Genomic DNA, 20584 nt, shown 5'->3' with positions numbered 1-20584 from the left:
GAGGTCTGACAATGGAGGAGAGTACAACAAATCAGAGTTTATAACATTTTGTGCAGCTGAGGGAATTAGATTAATAAGAACAATTCCCGGTAAGGCAAGACAAAATGGTATTGCAGAAAGGATGAACAGAACCTTGAATGAGCGAGCAAGAAGCATGAGGATTCATTCTGGATTGCCAAAGACATTCTGGGCTGATGTTGTGAACACAGCAGCATATTTGATTAATAGAGGGCCGTCAGTACCCTTGAAGTTCAAATTGCCCGAAGAAGTATGGACAGGAAAAGAACTCAAGTACTCTCACTTGAGAACCTTTGGCTGTACTGCGTATGTTCATGTTGATCCAGAGAAGAGAGATAAGCTTGATGCTAAGGCTGTGAAATGCTACTTCATAGGCTATGGTTCTGACATGTTCGGGTATAGGTTTTGGGATGAGAAAAATATGAAGATCCTAAGACACTGTGATGTGACCTTTGATGAAAATGTCATGTACAAGGACAGAGAGAAGATAAACTCTGAGACTACGAAGCAAGTGAGAGTTGAACTTGAGTGGCAAGAAAATTCACACAGTGATGGTACAACAGAAGCTCAAGAAACTCTTGATCTTATTGCTGAAGAACTAGACGTGGAGCAAGTTGCACCTGAGCAGGTGTTGAGAAGATCATCCAGAACTACCAGAGCACCAGATAGATATTCAACCTCATTACATTATCTGTTGCTGACTGACGAAGGAGAACCAGAGTCCTTTGATGAGGCCCTACAAGTGGAAGATTCAACTAAGTGGGAGCAAGCCATGGATGATGAGATGAGCTCACTTGAAAGGAATAATACGTGGGTGCTGACTGAGTTGCCTATAGGAAAGAGAGCTCTGTTGAACAAATGGGTGTTCAAAATCAAGGTTGAACCAGATGGCAGAAGGAGGTTTAAGGCTCGGTTAGTAGTTAAAGGATATTCACAAAGAAAAGGCATTGATTATGCTGAGATCTTTTCTCCAGTTGTGAAATTAACTACTATCCGAATTCTACTGAGTATTGTTGCATCGGAGAATTTGCACCTTGAGCAAATGGATGTAAAAACGACATTTTTACATGGAGATCTAGATGAGGAGATCTATATGCAACAACCCGAAGGATTTGCAGCTCCAGGCAAGGAGCACATGGTGTGTAAGCTCAATAAGAGCTTGTATGGACTGAAACAAGCACCGAGACAATGGTACAAGAAGTTTGACTCCTTCATGAGCAAGTGTGGTTTCCACAGAAGTGAAAAGGATCAGTGTTGCTACCTCAAGAAATACACTGATTCTTATGTGTTTCTACTCCTGTATGTGGATGATATACTAATTGCTGGATCAAGTATGAGGGAGATAAACCACCTGAAGGCAAGCTTGTCTTCAGTATTTGAGATGAAAGATTTAGGTGCAGCGAAGCAGATCCTTGGGATGAGGATTTCTTGAGATAGATCTGCTGGCACATTAAATCTATCCCAAGAGCAGTACATTGAGAAGATGTTGTCCAAATTCAAGATGAATAACGCTAAACCCAGGACTACCCCCTTGGCAAATCATATTAAATTGTCAAAGGGGCAATCTCCCAAGACAGTTGAGGAACGTGAGCACATGGCATCAGTTCCGTACGCTTCTGCAGTTGGGAGTTTGATGTATGCTATGGTCTGCACTAGACCTGACATAACACATGCAGTGGGAGTTGTTAGCAAGTACATGGCAAATCCAGGGAAGAAACATTGGGAAGCTGTGAAGTGGCTTCTGAGATATCTGAGAGGTACATCCAATACTACACTTTGTTATGGCAATGACAAAGTAGTTCTGCAAGGTTTTGTGGATGCTGATCTGAGTGGAGATGTAGACTCCAGCAAGAGCACATCTGGGTATATCTACACTAAAGATGGAACAGTAGTGAGTTGGATGTCCAAGCTTCAGAAATGCGTTGCTCTTTCATCTACTGAAGCTGAGTACGTGGCCATAGCTGAAGCTGGAAAGGAGATGATATGGATGACAGACTATCTAGAAGAATTAGGCCGGAAGCAGTGCAAGAAGATCCTTTATACAGATAGTCAGAGTGCCATACAGTTGGTGAAAAACTCAGTCTATCATTCAAGGACAAAACACATTAGAAGACGGTACCATTTCACTCGCAGGTTAGTGGAAGAAGGCGATATGTGTTTGGAGAAGATAGAGGGTGCAAAGAATCCAGCACACATGTTGACAAAATGTGTTGATGTTGGAAAATTAAAGCTATGCAAAGCCCTAATTGGTATGGTGTAGGATCAGTCTCCAAGTGGGAGAATTGTTGAGTTATAAAGTCTGCTCCCTATATTTATAGCTTGGTCAATGGCTATATCCGGTAAAGCTATATATGGTACATAGCTATATATAGTAGATGGTTAAATCTGGTAAAGCTATATTTAGTAGACTGAACCATATATATATCCCGTCTAGTAAAGCTTTGAAATGTACTTTCTATTCTCTGTACTCTCTCTTGTTGTACATACCTGAAGTCATCAATAAAAAAAAAAAAATCATTTTAGCCAGAGTTCTTGTAACGCCCCTAATTTTCTCCACCCTAATTAGCGACGTTACCTTATACTCGTCAAATCAATAGGACAAGAGTTCACATGGGACAGTTTCAATAACGAAAATGCATTCATCAATTTAAACAATCCGTACCTAGGAAAACGATTGCGACAACCTAGCTTAGAAGTAATCAACAGAGAACTAGAGGAACAATTCGCAAAACTAAGAACCCAAAAGAATCCAACAGGCGCCTACGACACTACAAACTCTCCCCAAGATTTCCATGGCCCTTCGCATCATCCACTGTCACCCGTACATGGGAGCCTTGCCCTTTCCTGAAAATATTGGTAGCACGTGGCTTGAGTATTATATAAAATACCCAGTAAGTTGCCCCACTGTTGGGGTTAAGCATATATTCATACATTCGGATACCAGCAGTCGCACACAATACATGCAAGCAGTCGCACACAATACACGTACATGACGCACGCAACACACATACATGTCACAGAGAATACCCATACATGTTGCACATCATTACCATACATGCCGCACAATGTTAGAAGAACGCAGCTGAGAGAGAGGTTTGTCTTCCATTCCTTCCCATGGCCTTAGGCCCTTGCCTTGTCCGGGCGGGGTGGATGCATGGTAATTTCCCACACATGGCCCACGTGTGTGACTGTGGGCCCACCAGGCGAGCTTGCAAGCGAACTCCCTGGGCCTGGCTTGGTCGGGTATGTATGACATACAATACCGGACGCCACGGACAAAGGAGGGCCTGCATGATATCGTGGCGAACACAATATCGAATATACGCATCCATACCATCAGTAGCATAATGGGGGAGTGCCCTAACCATAGCGTGCATGAGGTTCTTAAGGTTTACCTCCATGGCATTACACATACGACGCTCCATCCCCTCGCCGCATTACGTAGCATAACCGGGTCCACATTAGGCAAGCATAACATAGCATAACCGGGTCCACATTGAGCAAGCATGTCCTAGCATACTAGTCATCTTATTCATGGCATGTGGGGTTCTCATTACAATCATGACATGTCAATCAAGCTCATCATACATACAGGGCGACAAAACGCGTCACAACATCATATTCATAAACATGGCATACATAGCAATTCACTGCAAGAATCACATACATAAACAAAGCATGCATAGCATTTCACGGCAAGAAACATCTAACCTAGCATACAGCAACAACATATGGTGCATGCAAGGGCCACAGGGCACGCACCAACATACATACAAAACTAACGCCAACAGTAAGGTTACTTACCTCCTTGGCCTTGGCCGAAGTCACCCACAATGCTAACTCCAGCGCCTAACTACCTCCTATAAGATAACATGATACACTTAGAGCCCCTTCACAACTAGCTCTTATGCCTAGCCACCAAGGTACGTTCCTATCACAATCTATTTTATCACAATGGAGTTATATTGACCTCAGATGGCTGAAACAAGGGTGGGAATTGCTCCAGAAGGGTCAAAAACCTAGAAACCGGTATGCTATACAGATGTCGAGCCGCCGAGCCGCGCCGCCAAGCTGTCGAGCCGTGTCGCCAAGCCGCACAGCCGAGCTGACCTAAGCGAGCCGCTGGTGGAGCCGAAACCGACGGGCTGCGAAGAACCCTAACGACGCAGGGTTTCTGGGCGCACCTCTGGTTTGGGCCAAAAAGGAACGAGGCCCAATGGTGGTGTCTGAGCGCGGCCTGCGAGGTGTGGGCTGCACGCCAGCCGAGATGAACCGCGAAATGCCGAGGGTCGACCCGCGCCCGCCGCTTCGTCTTCCTCGCCCGAACGCCTCAATAGCCCTAATTGCGGGCTTAGCTGCTGTCACCTGTGGAAGCACCGTCGTTCGTCCATCTCCGGTGGCGCGTTTGTCCTTCCTTGCCCGACGTACACTAGCGCCTGCTCCTACCTAAAGCTCGCGGCGTTATTGAACCCAATCTGAAGTCTCGCGACGTTTTCGATCCCTCACCTAAACCCTTCGGCTCCTCCCTCACAGGTATGACAGTCACTCAACAAGGAAAAGACGGATACTAAGGTACCTAGGGTTTAATACGCATTAATACGCTTTGGCTGGCAAGGCATGCCTCACCGGAAATCCCATGATTTCCGCCGAGATTTAAGGAGTTTCCCCTTTTTTTTTTTTTTTTTTTTTTTGCCTTTTTTGAAACCCCTACCGTTACAGTTCTCCTTGCAATTCTCTCTATCCTTTTCTTTGTGATCATCTAGATCGAGCGTGTGCATTTTTGTGCGATCCTAACATATGGTACGTATATAGTAGCGACCTTAAATTAAGCAGAAAATTTCGGGTCGTTACAGGATACGCGAACGCCAATCCCAACCACAACTCCGGCTGCATCCCCTGAGCTCTCATATTTCGACACCTTTACTAGTGATGCAATGCTCCGAAATATGTCCTTTTTCCATATCCCAGCCGATGTACTCTTTCTTTCTATTTCCATAAACCTGCACAACTCTCCTTCTTTTTCCATATACCTGTACAGAAAGCAATCTCTGGGGGTGCACTCCGAAACCTGTACAGAAGGAGAGATTTCTATATACCTGCACAACTTCGCACCGCAAAAATTTCCATATCCCGGCTGCACAACTCTTTCTTTTTCCATAACTAAATATGAGAGCTGCACCCCGGAGATTGTACACGGCAAAAACTTGGAAAACGAAATATAGGACTTTAGGAGGAGATTGTTAGATAAATCGCTTGTTTAGTTAAACCTTTCTTATTTTGGTGTTAGAGTGATCTCTATTTAAGCCAATTAAGTGAGTGGAATTGTAAGAGCAAATAATAATAATAATAATAATAATAATAATAATAATAATAATAAATTAACAAATAAAAATAATTATAAAAAATATATACTTCAAAATAATAATAATAATTCATAAATAAATAACTAAAAAATGGATTATTTAAAAATAAAAATAAAAAATAAAATAAAATAAAATTTACCCACCCCTCCCACTAATCTCGCATCCCAATGGCAGCCTCTTCCTCAACCCCACAATAGCACATTTGGTTAAAAAATAAACAAAAATGAAAAAGAAAGTAAAATGGCTTTTCAACAAAAGATTTACCAGAGAGATTTTGGTATGTTATTATGGTAAAATCATATCTCAGATTTCCTTTTTTCACTGTGATTATAAGAAATTAATTTAGAATCAAATCTTCTTTCAGATTTTCTTTTTTCCCTATGATTATAAGAAATTAATTTAGAATCAAATCTTCTTTCAGATTTCCTTTTTTTCCAATGATTATAAGAGATAGGATACGAGAATGATACACAAAACGAAATCTAATGATAGGAGTAAGATACGTTCATGAAACGTTAAGTTATGTTACATAACAGAGTGCTATAGATAGGGGAGATTGGTGAAAGAATATGGTTTGGATATAGGTAGAAAGGGATAGGTTTGTGATAGAATGATAGAATGATAGCGTTAGGATACGTTCCTGTGATAATATGACTAAGGTACGTTCACGTAACGATATGACTGTGATAGGTATAAGAAGGTTAAGACTATGATAAGTTAGGGAATGATATGACCACGAAGTGTTTACGATACGATCTATTGTGATGTGATATGTTATTTTTAGATTATTTTGTGTGATCATTGAGGTAATTGTTATATGAATTGCACGTTATGAAACGACATGTTAAAAGCATGGAGCGTTATGTTATGTTTTCTAAATTGTATGCATACATCATGTTATGAATGACATGATATCACGATAAATGAAATGAAATGTAACCCCGTTAGGATTATGTATGATATGTAGACTGAAAAATGAGAAATGACATATTAAGCATGAAAGATGATAGCAGGGTTATATTCATTAATGATAAAAGTAGAAATGTTGGGGACCTCATGCATTATGTGTGCTCATGCATTTAGGGGGATTCCCCTATTCCATCATGAGGGTATGGACGCGTACATCCAATGGCAAGACAACGATCGTTATGTTTTGCATAGCGCTGCCGTGACGGTTACTAGTTCTAACGGGTGTCCGGCCTAGGGAGCGTTCCAGTGTATGCTCGCTCGACAAGTAAGGTGGCCCAGCGGTGTGCGAACTGACTGGTGAGCCCATACCCGCATGTATGGGCTATGTGTAGAGTATATGGTACACGTCCAAATTACCCGTTAGGACAATACCGTAGGAAAATATATTGAAAGGATAGGTCTCGTCATTGCATTCGCATGTTCTTGCATTTAACCCGCAATAGTGGGGTCAGTTACTGTGTATTTCTTTAAATACTCAAGCCACGTGCTACTACATTTTTCAGGTTAAGGCAAGGCATTCCTGTACGGCTGACGATGGCATCGCAACTCGAGACCATGGCACATGCATAGCATAGTGGTATTTATTTTCTTAAACTTAGGCTAGAATAAGATATTTTTAACTTAAACGCTTATTTATTTTATTTAGTCTTTTGTTGTATCATTTTAAAGATGTTTTCGAAACACGTAAATCTATGGCTGTGTTTTAAAATAAAGGCTATGTTTTATGGAATTTAAATGAAGTCTTCTGCATTCAATGTTTATGGTACGTATACAGTAGCGACCTTAAATTAAGTAGAAAATTTCGGGTCGTTATAGGAATAGCACGTAGAGAGGGATGACATTAATTCCGTTGCCATTTTTTTTCTTCTATTTTTAGGATATGTTGTTATATAAATATGCTAATTGAATGACAAACAGAGTCGGGTCTTTAGCGCATACTTTATCTCTCTTTTATTCCTTCGTTATTTTCTTTCTTCCAACAAATTTCCTTAGACCGTTTTTATTCCGTAGACGATTTCCTTGCAATTGTCAGAAGTCAATAAGATTCTAAGGATAAATCTTTGCAGAAGGTCGATGGGCTTGTCGATATTCCATATTTTTCGATGAGGATCCTGAGGTTAGGGTTTCTATGAAGGATGAAGGAAAGATTGGAAAGAAAATGAAAGAGGCTATGTTGGTTAACGGGAAACCGATTGTGTTGGAGAAGGTGAGGTTGTATTTACATTGTATGGTGAAGGGTGATTTTGAGGTTAAAAGGGTGGAGCCGAAGAGTAATCAATCAGCTCTGTCTGCGGCAGCCATGAAGACGACCCCTACGGCATAGGATCCTGCAGTGGTGGTGGAGAAGAAGATGAGTAAAGGATTTAGAAGCCATTGACAATAAAGGAACGGGGTTGCTAAACCAAAAGGTCTTTGATAGCATGAGAATGTTTGTTTAAATTACCAAATCGAGATGGTGTGGAAGTTCTCTATTTATAATGAAATAAATTACCATTAGATGGAAAGAGTAATAGATGGAAAAAACAATAAATGAAAGATACATATGGTAAGCCGTAATAGAAGGCAAATATGATATATATGGTAAACTATAATTTAATACTAAATATCATTAACCGAATACAATTTTAAATGCATTTCACAATAACAAAACCTCCAAATTTATTTAAAAACAATTGATACTAAAATATTATGATATGATATGTATATGTCATATCATTTCACATATCGTTCATCATTCATATCATATCGTTTCTCGTTCTTTAGTTCTCATATTATACATAATTCTAACGGAGTTATATTTCATGCCATTTATTGTGATTTCATGTCATTTATATCATGTTGTATACACACAATTTAGAAGACACAGCATAACGTCTCATGCTTTTAACATAACATTTCATCATATACATATCATACCATAACATATTGCATCACAATATGTCATATCATATCATATACATTTCATCATATACATATCATCCAAATTTTTTTTTACCAAAAAAGAATCCTTATTAAATAATGAAACCGTCCAACCTGCCCAAAATTTTTATAATTTTGTTAATTGAGACTATTCGACATTTATTAATATTTTTTATTTATTTATGTTCAGACATTAGTTAAAATTTATAACTTAATTTCAATTTACATTTTGAAAAAAATTTCATTTTAGTCTCATTTTTATTTTTTATTCCACATTTTCATTTTTCAATATTTTAGTCTCATTATACAAATGTCTGTATTCGAAAAAATTTCGTGACATGAAAAATCTAACAAGATTAGATTATAAAATTATTTGAATTGGGTTGAATTAAAATAAATTATAAATTGAATTGGTTTATGAATACTAAGTCGAACCAAACCAACCTAAATTTATTTTTAGTTTTAAAATATATATTTTTGCTTAAAATATAAAATATATATATATATATATATATCATTCTAAATTAACTAGCTAGTTAAAAAATAAAAATGAATTATAAAATCCATTTTTAAAAAATAAAAAAATTAAACAATACCTTTATTTAATATTATATAATTTCATCTATTCAATTTTTTCCCATTCATTCACTTTTTATCTTTATTTTAATTAAAAAAATATTTTAAAATAGTTTCAAAATTTAAGGATAATTTTTTCCTATGATAGCCATTTCTACCTACCTAGGAATTCGTGCACGTTTTTCTTTTGGTTGCCGATGTGACGTGTTTGTTCAGCCAAGATCTCTTCTACTTCTTTTTTGCTTGTATCTTTCGTACTGACAGGGGATTGTTTCACTTCATTACGTTGATGGTCGTCACTGTCTGGATGGTATGGTTTCAAGCTACTTACATGGATGAAAAGGTGAATATTCATCCATATCAATAGTTAAAGGCGACATGAAATCTTCCCGACTTTATCGATGACTTCGATAAGCCCTTCGTACTTTCGCACTAGTCTTTGGTCCCTATTTCCTCAAAATCGGAACTGTTCTAGACTCAACTTGATCAGAACTTGGTCATCATCTTGGAATTCTAATCGAAACTATTCTGCTCTCGTATTGTTCCACTTAACTTGTTTGCTTGTATAGATAAGCTAGCATGCACAGGATCACATGTTCGCTCTTCCGACTCAAGACATTACAGCCTAGTTTGCTCTACTCGGCTTGTGTTCAACGTGCTTACTTTGAGGATAACTTAGACTGGTCAAAGAAGTGGCACGTGGAGTTGTTGTATGTTATGAATGGCTGCTTTACTGGGGAAGTCATACGCTCTATGGACCCCCTTACATATGAAACAGATTGGGGGAGGCCGGTTGTATTGGTTGTGATGGAGCCCTCTCCATGAGTTTTCATATCTTTTTTGGGAGGGTGTATGGTCTTTACTTTCCATAATTTTTCTCTCACCTCCCTCTCTGAGAAGAGTTGGATTGATAGTTCCTACTTCCCTTGTTCAAGGAGGGTGAATTTCGTTTAACATCTTGAGACTATTTAGTGCTTAGGTCGAATAATCGTTTTACCACGACGTAGGCCGTGAAAAGTTCTTGTACTCGCTACTCATATAGTTTGGATTTTGCCCATGTTAATAGATTTAGTTTGTGATTTGATTTAGGAAGTTGTTTTGATTTCATTAGCTAATTAGCCGTTACTCTTTATTAGCTAATTTTCCTCTTCTCGGTTGCTTTGTAAAACTATTTATATAGTTGTTTACGTTCATCAAATACATGGATTGTATATTAAATTTAATTTTCTTCCTTTTTAACGTTTGGTATCAGAGCCTACTTACCTTGAAAAGGAGCAGCCTTTTCAGGATAAGAGGAGTGATATGACGACATAGAGTAGTTTTGTGCAGCCATCGATTCCAAATTTGGATGAACATTATGATCACTAGTCCATGATGATGGAAATCCTTCTCAGATCAAAAAATATTAGACTGCGGTGGAGCAAGGAATTTCTGCATGATGTCGCGATACCTTTTCAATATCTCTTGTATCTCAGTGGGTATTGGTTCTAACAAATTCCCCCTCCACTACGGGATGCCATGAAGGTGGGTTCGTTGTAAGCTAGACCCGTTTGAGTTGGAGCACCGATATCATCCTTACCCCTTTAGGTTGTTTTATTTTTGTTTGGATGACAGTGGAATTGATCCTTGTGATGACCAAGCATTTTGCCAAGGGTATAGATATGACCTTGTGTTCGAATAAGAATTTCATTTCAAGTACCACGTCAAAATTGTCTATCTTGACGATAACAAAGTCAGTCTAACCAATCCATGTCTCCAATTTCATGAAGACCCTCATAGCTACCCTTAGGATGGGTTAGGCTACCAAATTGATTGCTTTATCTCCTCGAATCTCGATGTCAGTTGATTTTCAGTTGTTTGGCTTCAACTTCTTTCATAAAATTGTGAATGGTCTTAGAGTCAAACATAGTGCTCTTGGTCGCTTCAACTTCTTTCATAAAATTGTGAATGGTTTTAGAGTCAAACATAGTGCTCTAGGTCGCCCTATAATTAACCTAGGCCTCTACATACCTAAGCCCTCTCTCTATTGGCTCTTTTGACTCTTCTGTTTTCTTCTGGAGTGTCGAAAAAAAATTTGAGGACACCCATATTGGGGTTGTTATTACTCTCGGATGGGTAGTCCCTTTCTCAACAGTCCAGGAACAAGGTTCCGATTTTATCTCCAAGATCGCCTGAAACAGGTCGAGGGAGGCCAATTGTACTAGTTCTGATGGAGCCCTTTCCATGAGTTCTCATATCTTTTTTGGGAGGGTCTATGATCTCTACTTTCCCGCCTCTCTCTCTTAGAAGAGTTGGATTGATAGTTCCTACTTCCCCCTCTCAAGGAGGGTGAATTTCGTCTTACATCATGAGACTGTTTAGTGCTTAGGTCTAACAATCGTTCTACCAAGGCGTAGGCCGTGGAAAACTCTTGAACTCGCTACTCATATAGTTTGGACTTTATCCATGTTAAAAGATTTAGTTTGTGATTTTATTTAGTTTGTGATTTAGATTAGGAAGTTGTTTTATGATTTGATTAGTTATTAACGATTACTAGTTATAAGCTATTTTTTCTCTACTCGGTTTGTTTGTAAAGTTGTTTCAGTTCATCAAATACATAACTTGGATTGTATATTAAATTTAGTTTTCTTCCTTCTTAACATTTGGGATCAGAGTTTGCTTACCTTCAAAAGTAATAGCCTTTTCAAGATAAGAGGAGTGATATGGCGACAGAGAGTAGTTTTGTGCAGCCATCGATTCCAAAGTTGGATGAACATTATGATCACTATTCCATGATGATGGAAAACCTTCTCAAATTAAAAGAATATTAGACTGCGGTGGAGCAAGGAATTTCTGCAGCAGAAGAAGAAGTCCTTTCATAAGGAAAAAAAAAAAAAGCAATTGAAGATCTCGAGTTGAAAAGGATTTAAAAGCCAAAAACTATCTTTTCCAAGCCATAGATCGTCCAACTCTAGAAACCATTCTGAAGAAAGACACGACTAAAGATATTTGGGACTCCTTGAAACATAAGTACCAGGGATCAACTCAAGTAAAACGTGCACAATTGCAAGCTCTTCGAAAATAGTGGGAGGTTCTTCACATAAAGACAGGAGAATCAGTATCGGACTACTTTGCTCGAATTCTCATAATTGCCGATAGAAAGAAAATTCATGGGAGAAGATGGCTGACATCATAGAAAAGATCCTAAGATCTATGACTTGTAAGTTCTGTTAGATAAAAGCACGTGGTTTTCTTTATTTAGTTTTTTCACGTTTTTACTTCAATTAGTTAGTTGAATCTTTTGTTTTGACAATTTGACATAAATGAATTAGTACATCTAATCAGAAACAAATTACATTCAGCAACCATAAATCCCAAATCTTTCGTTCTCTACCTCCTATTATTTTCTTGCAATTTCTGTTTTTTTTTTTTTTTTTTTCTTCTTCCAACAATGTTCTTTGGTTTTTTTTATCCGTCAAACGATTTCCTCTTAACAATTGGCGAATTACTACATCAAGTGGTATTAGACCGATGATATATCATTGTGAATGACTCCAAAATTCAAGCTAGTCGAATCAATGCATGCAAATTTCATGAGTTGTACCAATTTTATGCTTATATTTTTTAATGATCTAAAAATATATTATTTTAGATCATAAGCCTTTTTAACGACTAATTAACATGTACACATTGATTAGGAATACGACAAAGTTACAATATTCATCCTAACCACGCACAAACTCCATTACTTATCCGAACCACGCACAAGCTCCATTACTTTGTGAGGAAGATCTTGCAAATAAATGTCATTCGCTTGAGAAACACACACGCAAAGCTGGTAGTTGCATCTAGCACCAAGCTAGTCCTTTTTCTCCGGCCAAAATACTTCCATCAACACGTGTTTGTTTAACGAGGTACTTAGATTACACCAAAAAAAGGTGTCTAAATTTTTACATGAAACTTTGTCCCACTTGTAGCGTATGATCACCCAAGTCGTCATCTTTTGATTTGCAGTGAAGTAACATGGTATGGCCTAAATCCAAGTTGTTAATCATCGTCACGTTCCACTCAGTCAATGCTGACGTATACTCTTTTGGGCGAGCTAATGATGACATTCCCATCATCGCAATTATTACTAGAAGACATGAAAAGATGCAGCAATGTCTCACAAGATTCTTTTAGTTTCTCAACCTCTCAAATGGTTTGTTGTGATTTTAGTTTGGCCAAATTTTTCCTTCTTACTAGGAGATTGATTTGGATCCAAATATTATTGGTAATTATCTTTTACCAATTATGAAACATTTATAAATGGTAGGAGATGAGGTAAGTAGATTACACTAGAAAAAGGTGTTTGCTAAAAAAATTACTTTGAATGTCCACGAGAAACTTTGACCTACTCGTAGCATGTGATCACCCAAATCATCATCTTTTGATTTGCAGTGAACGAATAAAGTATGACCTGGACTCAATTGGTTAGGAACCGTCACCTTCCATTTTGTCAATGGTTGTGTAGTGTTAATAGAATTAAAAGAAGAAAAAAAAAATACCCTTTTGGATTAAGAAAGGTGTAGCCTTTACCATGCAAAGTGTTATGCATACCAACAAGGTGTAGGCTTAGGAAAATGCTTGGAGAGAGAATTTGGTCTGATTTTAACCAACAACCTTGAGAAAAGGAAAATGCTTGGAGAGAGAATTTGGTCTATTTTTAAGGTAAATCCCATCTTAGAATTCTTTTTCCTTTATAGTTAGTTAAAAGAAATTAGGTTCAGATCTTCCCCTATCCAATTAATTAGATTTTTGTTAACATTTTAAGTAAGAGGAAATAACGTTAGAATCAATAAATTTTAGTTGGGAGTTCTATAAATTCGTAAAATTGGTAGCCAAACAATGATTAAAATTGATCAATAATGTCTATTTACAAAGTAGATACAGAATAAGAGTAGGATTAGAGAATGAAAAGAACTAAAATAATTACAAATAAGAGTAGGATTAGAGAATGAAAAGAACTAAAATAATTACAGAGAGGGAGGAAAGAAGATTGAGGAAAGATTTGGTGAACAAAATTTAAAAATAAAACGGAGATATGATAGGGCAAGAAACTCTATTAAATTTTGTCTAGTAACACTATATTCCCTAAAGTAGGAATAAAAAATAAAATATTTAGTGAAAATAACATTATATATACAACATTTCAAGACTTTTAACAATGTAACAATTAGAAAAATAATTTTACAGAGTTCAAATTTGAAACTGATGTCATTGGCTCACATAGGTTGAATAATGTCTATTTACAAAGTAAATACAGAATAAGAGTAATATTAGAGAATGAGAAGAACTAAAATAATTACAAAGAGGGAGGAAAGAAGATTGAGGAAAGATTTGGTGAACAAAATTTAAAAATAAAACGGAGATATGATAGGGCAAGAAACTCTATTAAATTTTGTCTAGTAACACTATATTCCCTAAAGTAGGAATAGAAAATAAAATATTTAGTGAAAATAACATTATATATATACAACATTTCAAGACTTTTAACAATGTAACAATGTAAATTAGAAAAATAATTTTACAGAGTTCAAACTTGAAACTGATGTCATTGGCTCACATAGGTTGACTTGGATTTCAAAGAACAGAATCGAACTTTCATTAACGATATATTTGTGACAACAACTTAAGCTAACTAAGTAAGTGACCTTACTATCGTCATGATTATATTTGATGTTAACACGTGCCTCGTTGTATCGACCTGTGAAAAAGGAAAAAGAAAAAGGACAAAGAAAAGGAAAAAGAAAAAGAAAAAGAAAAGGAAAAAAAAAAAACTCAGTTGCCGGAAAACTAACCACCAAGTTTCACGGATCCCACGTGAAACGACAACCACACCCTGCTTATCCTTCAGCCCCCGACTCCCAGAGCCTATAAGAGTACTTGCAAATAGAGAAAAGAAAGAAAATACGAGAGAGAGAGATTTCGAATAACGTTAGCGAGTTTTTAATTTTTCTAACGAGTCCCAAACCACCCGAAAATCGACTTCAAATGCTCAGTTACCATCACGAGAAGGATTCCTAACGATAGCATAATAACTGAAGGTACATTTTGTGCCTATTCATAAGCATCATCGTCGATAACCGAGGTCGGAAAATTTGATTTTCCTAAACGTTCTTAGATCTGTAGTTTTAGAAACTTTTAGGCCACAAAACTTTGAGGAAGGAAAGAGGGACGACAAACAGAGAGAAAAAGAAAGAAAGAGGACCAAAATCGGCAACGGAAATGCCACAGGAAGGAGAGAGAAAATGCACCAGAAAATTGCGCAAAAGTTGGGTAAGGAAGAAGGATCGATTGGACCCAGGTCAACCCGAACCGAATACCCAAACCCGTGGCTCAAACCAATTTAAGGCCAGCCCGTGAAATTGAGGCCCAACTATAGCGGCCCAAACCTCAATTCAGCCCAGAAGCCACGGTTTAGCTATACCAACTCGAGCTAGACCCACAGTCTAATCAAACTGGCCTGCAACCCAAACACTTGTGGCCCAGTCCAATAAATCGAGGCCCAACAACCAGCCCGGCCAAGTAACCTTTTGCAGCAGTCGACCCAAACTGGAGTGTGACCCGCGCCTCAACCCGACGCGCGTCGCATGACATGGTGCGTTCTGCTTCTACCACGTGGCACACAGCGGTGCAAGTGGTCCCTTGACTCGGCTCGATGCAAATGGCTCAGCGGCTCTCAGCAGCTCTTCGGCTCGGCTCACCATTTTTTGACTCGATTTCCACTGTTTCGACCCTCTTAAACCTATTTTTGGCCTCGATTAGGGTATTCAAGGCCGTTTTAGAGTCGTATTTCATATTTATTGAATTATTGGTAAATTAATTGTGAAATACTAACGGAAGGTGGAGAACGGTGTGATAGGAAACAAATCCCAATAATGTAGGAAGCAGCTCTCATCAAACGGGAGCTTACGTTTAGCTAATTAAGAAGTACTTCGGCCAAGGCCAACCAAGTAAGTGGCTTTACTATTGGATAGACTAAAGATTGTTTGAATTATGATGATGTATGAGTATGACGTGCTGTGATGTATGTTAGATGTACGTAATTTATGTTTCGATGCATGACGTACATGTTATATTTGATGCTCTTACTGGCTTCTATGATGAGTATGATGTATGCATGATGATGTTATTAACATGATCATGTTTTCCATGTTGAACATGTCTTATGATGTTGTATGCCATATTGCATCATGCCGTAAATCGATATACGACACAATAGTAAGACAATGATATTAATGTAAATATCCATGAGCACGTGTTACACAGTGTAACAAAGAGATGAGATTAGAGGGCTGTGTCAGAAGAGACGTATAATTTGATTTAGAGGGACCTCATGCATATTGTATATTCATAAGCATAGGGCTACTTCCCCTAGAGATGATGAGTGCGGACGCGCACTATATGATGAGCGCGAATGCGCACATATGAGGGTGTTCATGAGGTGCATGACACTATGGAGTTCCACTGACCTCTAGACGTCGCTACGGATTAGCTTGACCAGAGGGTCTAGGGGGTGTGTGAGCGCCCTAAGGATTCACACTCGCATGTGTGAGTCGTGTGTAGGGAAGTAGTACACATCCAATTTGTCCGAGACTGGAGGCCACCCTTATGATGATTAGAAATAGGTCCCTAACTCATGATTGCATGTGTTTGCATTAGCATGGCCCCTATAGTGGGGTCACTTACTGAGTATTTCTTCGAAATACTTAAGCCGTGTGCCATATTGTTTTTGAGGTAAAGGCAAGGCGCCCATGTGTGGTTGACGGCGGCATCGTGATCAAAGATTGTGACGTGTGTATAGGATAGTTGCATATTTAAAATTCCTAATCTTGGTTAGGATTAGGGGGTTTGCATTTCATTTAATTTGTAATTATTTTTATCTTATTTTGAACTCCAGCATGATGTTTGAAACACGAAAGTTCGACAGTGTTTTCTAGTGATTTAACGTATTCTGAAGTTTTAAATTTTTCCGCTAATTAAGATGAGCATGAGACGTTAATAGCAACTCTGGATATGTGGAAATTGGCCGTATTTAAATTGAATTATAATTATTAACCTTCTTGAATCAATAGTATTTTTTATTCTAGACCAACAGATAATATATATTTTCATCAATATAATTAAGATATGACTTTTTTTAATACAATAGTGTTACAGTTGCTTAAAAAAAAGTAAAATATATACCTTATATTTTTCAAACACGAGAGAGTATCGAAAAATCAAAGAAAAATGTCAGCAAAACTTCATCCCAATGACAAAGTATGTCAGAAAAACATCGGTGTAGTTTCATTATATAAAGTTATCTCGACAAAATTCGATGTCGATTTCGTTGGGTTTGACTTTGTTTGTCGGCTTTTCTCACTATCTTTCTCGTTTTCTCACTATTTTTCTTCCCTGCAGGTGTCTTGGAGGTGGCTGAAGGTCAAGTTTTGTTTCCGTGGTGACCCCGGCGTCGGGCGCTCTTTGTGCATTGTGTGTGAACGAAAACTCCAGCGTTCCCCGGAGTTTTTGGTCTTGCCGACGACCATTTTTTTAATTTGATCCGTTACATTATCTATACTATCTACCCCTAAAAAGAAATTTCGTCCTTGAAAGTCTCGAACTCCTGAATCAGTTTTGGATTTTTTTCTTTTATTTCCTACTCCCGTTCCCACGTCACTTCTTCGATTTGGTGGTTTTTCCACAATACCTTAACGAAACCTATGTTTCTATTACATATGGCTTTCACTTCTCAAGCTAGGATTTTAATCGGTTTCTCCTGATAACTTAAGTTTTCTTCGATCTCGAAGAGTCTGTATCTATCACGTGCATAGGGTCTGTAATATATTTCCTCAACATGGACACATGAAATACATCGTGTACGCTCGAGGGTGAAGGTGGTAAGGCTAGTTTGTATGCTACTGAACCTATTCTTTCTAGAATTTCAAATGGTCTGATAAAGCAGGGGCTTAGCTTCCCCTTACGTCCGAATCTTAGAACGCCTTTCATAGGAGCCACTTTTAGGAACACCGAGTCTCCCTCTTCAAACTCTAAGTTCCTACGCCTAACGTCGGCTTAGCTCTTTTGCCTACTTTGTGCGGTGCGCATCCTTGCTCTAATTTTCTGTACCGCCTCATTGGTGATGTGGACCAGCTCGGGTCCTACTAGTTCTTGTTCTCCTATTTCGTCCCAGCACAATGGGGATCTATACCATTTTCCATATAACGCTTCGAATGGTGCCATCCCGATGGGTGCTTGGAAACTGTTGTTGTACGAGAATTCCATTAAGTGTAGTTTAGTGTCCCAACTCCCTATGAAATCCATAACACATGCCTGAAGCATGTCTTCCAGGATTTGGTTTAATGGTTCATGTTCAGTTCTTTTTGTGTGAACAAGTATTTTAGACTTTTATGGTCCGTGTAAATTTGAGTCTTTTTGCCATACAGGTAGTGTTGCCAAATTTTTAACAGGAACACCACCAACGCCAACTCCAAATCATGTGTAGGATAGTTTTTCTCATAATCCTTTAATTGGCGTGACGCATACGCAACAACCTTGCCATGTTGCATCAGGACACAACCCAGCCCCTTTTTGGATGCATCACTGTAAATCACGTATCCCACAGAGCTTTCTGGAACCGTGAGTGTTAGGATCGCACAACAACGCACACGCTCGATCTAGATGATCACAAAGAGAAGGATAGAGAGAATTGCAAGGAGAACTCTGGCTAAAAGGATTTTGTATTGATGACTTCAGGTATGTACAACAAGAGAGAGTACAGAGAATAGAAAAGTACATTTCAAAGCTTTACTAGACGGGATATATATATGGTTCAGTCTACTAAATATAGCTTTACCAGATTTAACCATCTACTATATATAGCTATGTACCATATATATAGCTTTACCGGATATAGCTTCACCATATATGGCTTTACCAAATATAGCTTTACCGGATATAGCCATTGACCAAGCTATAAATACAGGGAGCAGACTCCATAACTCAACAATTCTCCCACTTGGAGACTGATCCTACACCATACCAATTAGGGCTTTGCATAGCTTTAATTTTCCAACATCAACACATTTTGTCAACATGTCTGCTGGATTCTTTGCACCCTCTATCTTCTCCAAACACATATCGCCTTCTTCCACTAACCTGCGAGTGAAATGGTACCATCTTCTAATGTGTTTTGTCCTTGAATGATAGACTGGGTTTTTCACCAACGGTATGGCACTCTGACTATCTGTATAAAGGATCTTCTTGCACTGCTTCCGGCCTAATTCTTCTAGATAGTCTGTCATCCATATCATCTCCTTTCCAGCTTCAGCTATGGCCACGTACTCAGCTTCAGTAGATGAAAGAGCAACGCATTTCTGAAGCTTGGACATCCAACTCACTACTGTTCCATCTTTAGTGTAGATATACCCAGATGTGCTCTTGCTGGAGTCTACATCTCCACTCAGATCAGCATCCACAAAACCTTGCAGAACTACTTTGCCATTGCCATAACAAAGTGTAGTATTGGATGTACCTCTCAGATATCTCAGAAGCCACTTCACAGCTTCCCAATGTTCCTTCCCTGGATTTGCCATGTACTTGCTAACAACTCCCACTGCATGTGTTATGTCAGGTCTAGTGCAGACCATAGCATACATCAAACTCTCAACTGCAGAAGCGTACGGAACTGATGCCATGTGCTCACGTTCCTCAACTGTCTTGGGAGATTGCCCCTTTGACAATTTAATATGATTTGCCAAGGGGGTAGTCCTGGGTTTAGCGTTATTCATCTTGAATTTGGACAACATCTTCTCAATGTACTGCTCTTGGGATAGATTTAATGTGCCAGCAGATCTATCTCGAGAAATCCTCATCCCAAGGATCTGCTTCGCTGCACCTAAATCTTTCATCTCAAATACTGAAGACAAGCTTGCCTTCAGGTGGTTTATCTCCCTCATACTTGATCCAGCAATTAGTATATCATCCACATACAGGAGTAGAAACACATAAGAATCAGTGTATTTCTTGAGGTAACAACACTGATCCTTTTCACTTCTGTGGAAACCACTCTTGCTCATGAAGGAGTCAAACATCTTGTACCATTGTCTCGGTGCTTGTTTCAGTCCATACAAGCTCTTATTGAGCTTACACACCATGTGCTCCTTGCTTGGAGCTGCAAATCCTTCGGGTTGTTGCATATAGATCTCCTCATCTAGATCTCCATGTAAAAATGCCGTTTTTACATCCATTTGCTCATTCAAGGTTCTGTTCATCCTTTCTGCAATACCATTTTGTCTTGCCTTACCGGGAATTGTTCTTATTAATCTAATTCCCTCAGCTGCACAAAATGTTATAAACTTTGATTTGTTGTACTCTTCTCCATTGCCAGACCTCAGGCATTTGATCTTCAAGCCGGTCTGATTTTTAACTTCAGCTTTCCACTTCTTGAAGGTGGTAAACACATCTGACTTGTGTTTCAGAAAGTAAACCCATACCTTCCTGCTGAAGTCATCGATGAAGGTGACGTAGTACCTTGATCCACCAAGTGATGAAACTGGAGATGGTCCCCAGACGTCTGTATGGACCATTTCCAACCGCACTTTCTTCGGTTCTCTGGCAGCCTTTGTGAAACTAACTCGTTTCTGTTTGCCCATAACGCAGCTCTCACAAAGACCCATATCAATAGATTTTAAGCCTTCTAAAGCTCCTTTCGCAGTCAGCATCTTCATTCCTTT

The 20584-nt window shown here is 38.5% G+C and overlaps 1 long non-coding RNA gene across 2 annotated transcripts; it reads right to left on the bottom strand.

Moving 5' to 3' along the window:
• Nucleotides 1-2714: 2714 nt before the first annotated feature.
• On the bottom strand, nt 2715-4014 carry LOC147787041 (uncharacterized). Of its 2 annotated transcripts, XR_015413851.1 has the most exons (4): nt 3989-4014; nt 3414-3878; nt 3069-3305; nt 2715-2862 (listed from the first exon to the last, which is right to left on the bottom strand). It is a non-coding gene; the product is annotated as an uncharacterized LOC147787041 (long non-coding RNA). The 2 variants fall into 2 exon arrangements; XR_015413850.1 differs by having other exon boundaries at nt 3069-3878.
• Nucleotides 4015-20584: the final 16570 nt, after the last annotated feature.

The sequence above is a fragment of the Cucurbita pepo genome, chromosome 18, assembly GCF_057944985.1.
Source record: "Cucurbita pepo subsp. pepo isolate OVF chromosome 18, ASM5794498v1, whole genome shotgun sequence".
In the NCBI taxonomy this organism is placed as follows: domain Eukaryota; kingdom Viridiplantae; phylum Streptophyta; class Magnoliopsida; order Cucurbitales; family Cucurbitaceae; genus Cucurbita; species Cucurbita pepo.
The sequence above is the reverse complement of the archived record's forward strand: the minus strand, read 5'-3'. Positions and strand labels throughout refer to the sequence as shown.